This window comes from Lynx canadensis, chromosome B1 (assembly GCF_007474595.2).
Source record: "Lynx canadensis isolate LIC74 chromosome B1, mLynCan4.pri.v2, whole genome shotgun sequence".
NCBI lineage: Eukaryota > Metazoa > Chordata > Mammalia > Carnivora > Felidae > Lynx > Lynx canadensis.
In genome coordinates, this window is record NC_044306.2 from 57252539 (window position 1) to 57255752 (window position 3214).

Here is a 3214-nt window from a genome sequence, read left to right on the forward strand (position 1 = left end):
ACCTGAGCCAAAGTCAGATGCTTACCTGAATGAGCCCACCCAGGCAACCCTAAATCAAAAAAAATTTTTTTTAACACATGAAGTCACAGGAAAATGAGAGCCATTGCTCAAGGTCAAAGGAAGTAAAAAACATAAAAATAAAAATAAAACAAATAAGCCCAGAGAAAACTCCAATATTGAAATTAACATAGACACTGTATATTAGTTGTTGCAAATACAATCAATGACATAAGTGAAACCAAGATTAAAATAATTGATTTGGAATCTTAGCATTGATATAAGTGTAAAAAATAATTACACTAAAATTTTAGAAGGGAATACTACAATGTTTGAAATGAAAGTGATCAGATAGGCTTAACAGAAGATGAAAGAGGAAGGCAAATTGGTCAGTGAAACTGCAGATTAATAGAAATTTCTCCAATTTGAATCACAGCAGAAATATTTTTTTTAAGTGGTTCTGTTTTGGTTTTTTTTTTTTTTTTTTTTTTTTTTTTTTTTTTTTTTTTTTTTCTCACTGCAGCAGCCCATATACTAAAACTCTAAGGATACAGAGATGATTAGCGTGGCCACAAGGATGACATGCAAATTCATGAACCCTTCCATATTATTAAAGAAGAAAAGTAAATTAATAAAGAAACAAAGTAGTTCTGTGTTGACACTGAGGCAACATTAAGTGGTCTAACATGCATGTAACAGAAACCAAGAAGTAACTCTTTGTAAACAGATTGATGATTTTTACTACAGAAATTTAATGGAGAGTCCTTGCTTTGAAATTGCTTTTTAGGGAAAAAATCTGGTTTGTCTTCGTTTCTTATGGAAAAAAAAAAAAAACAAAATAATAAAATAAGAACAGCAACAAAACATTTGATTCATGGATTAAGTGGATTTGGAAGAATGGAAAGTAGTCACATAGACCTCTTCTTTCTGGGTAGCTTTTAACAAAGTATAAAACTTAAGAGAATCAAAATGGAAATGGCTTGGCTTCCTTTGAGAATATTTCTTTATTCATCATGACAATTCATAAGCTACCAAAACCAGTTTTACGGTGAGTGAAGGAACAGTTCTAACCTCTTTCAGAAAGAAATGCAATGTCTTTGCTTTGTTCTTTCTGTCATCTTTTGGATTATTAACAAAATTTGGTGACTGGTAAGATCCATGATTCATGAAAATCTGTTTTGAGAGTTCAATCTTTGTGTTAACACAGTTACTTACCTTAAACATGAGTGATTATGAAAGTCTAATATGATTCATATGGTGATTAGCAGAAGAGAAATCAGAGGCTGAAGAAGTTAAAGATACATTTTGCAATTTCACATTTGGGATTGTTTTTTATTGAAGAGACCAACAACATAATACATAGTACTTCAACCAGAGTGAGCTTTAAGAGTTTATTTTCTAATATAAAATTAAAAAAAATGGCTGTTGCAACATGTATTTCAAAGCTCTCTTTCCGCAATCATAACTGAATTGTCTTGCAGGTTTATACAACCTGACAGTCAGAATCCCAAAGGTAAATAATTTCTATTCCCAACAATGCATCTTACTTACATGTATTTCTTCTAAGGATATCAAAATAGTTTATGAACATAATGTTCACAGCATCCTTGAGAGGCAAACAAACTTAAGTTGAGTATCATAATTAGAACTGAAATTCAAAGATATGCATTGCAGTTCTGTATTTAAAAAGCCATCCCAAAGGAATACAGTATTTACACACGGGAAAAAAATTATTGTTCTCTTTTTATTGTTTGGAGTTTTAAAAATCAGTTGCCAGGCAACTGGATTTTTTGTACATATAAACTGCTCTTATGATAGTTGCTTTTAAAAATCAATGATTATATTGATTACAGCTCTACTATACAAATATCATCTGATATGCAGTTTTGTATATAAATAAATATAAATGTATATATTTCTCTTTGCTAATCATCATAGTAATAGTCATTGGGAGTTATAAATGAGCATTTTATTTCCAGTCACATAATTTTACATGTAAATTGAAAGACTGAGCAGAGTAAATGTGAGTATGAAATTTAATCTTTGCATTTGGAGAGTTGTTAAAGTTTTTTTTTTCTTACTCGACATCAACTGTGAAGGTTGGCATTTCCCATTTTATAAACTAACATGAATATTAAGAAACCTAATAACTAAGGTGAACACATAGTTTAATATCTAAGCCAAGACAGTTTTTAGAGTAAAGTAGGTGCTATTAACAGACACCTCAGAGCAACACACAGAAAACCAGGACAGAAACCAAATGTAAATTGGGGTATATGGTCATCCTACTATAGTACTAATAGTATAACTAATGTATTTTTGTTCTCAAAAAGAAGTTCTTAAAGTCACATTCATCTATCACCACAATTCTAAAGATTTTAAAAATTAGTCTTCTTCATTAGATTCATAGTGAGTTTTCACATCCAGTTAGTAATTGCTTATAAATTTTCCTGTTAGTCAACTAGACATGTATCTCATATACACTGCCAATTAATATATACAGGTAGCACTCACTCTATACCAGGCACTATTTTAAGTGCTTTATATTAATTTAATCTTTACAGCAATCCAACAGTTATTATTATTACTGTGTCATTTTCCAGATGAGCAAACTAAGGTATTGAGTGACTGTTTGTTCAAGTTTCTACAAGACTAATCCATAATTTGAGCCCAGGCTTCTTATTTGCCCCAAGGTCTTGCCTCTTCATTACCAGTAAAATACTCCCCCTGCCCCATCTACCCATCCATCCACCAATGATACAGCAAGGGCTCTGACATTTTATTCTTCTCTAACAGTTTTTTTTTCAATTTTTTTAAAGATTTTATTTTTAAGTAATCTCTACACCAAACATGGGGCCTTAATTCACAACCTTGAGATCAAGAGTCACACACTTCACCAACTGAGCCACCCAGGCACCCCTCAATTTTGTTTTTAGAAATAATAGGCCATAATACAAGTTTCAATCCATGGCCTACAGCAGAAACATTTCATTTCATTAGAGTCAATGGCTATGTAACTATTTTAGTATACGGAAGGCAATTTAAGGTATGTTTTAAAAGTGTGTCTTCTAGAGTCTAACTACCTGCTTTGATTTTTGCCTCTGCCACTTGTTAACTGCACACTTTTGAAAAAAAAAAAACACTTAACATTTCTATGTATTGGTTTGTTTTTCTGTAAAACAGGCATATTCTCTACCTCATTGTGTTGTAATACGGC

General features: G+C 31.5%; 1 non-coding gene across 1 annotated transcript; it reads left to right on the forward strand.

Annotated features, from left to right (window-relative positions):
- Positions 1-507: 507 nt before the first annotated feature.
- LOC115513202 lies at positions 508-609 on the forward strand. Its single transcript, XR_003968612.1, has one exon. It is a non-coding gene; the product is annotated as a U6 spliceosomal RNA (small nuclear RNA).
- Positions 610-3214: the final 2605 nt, after the last annotated feature.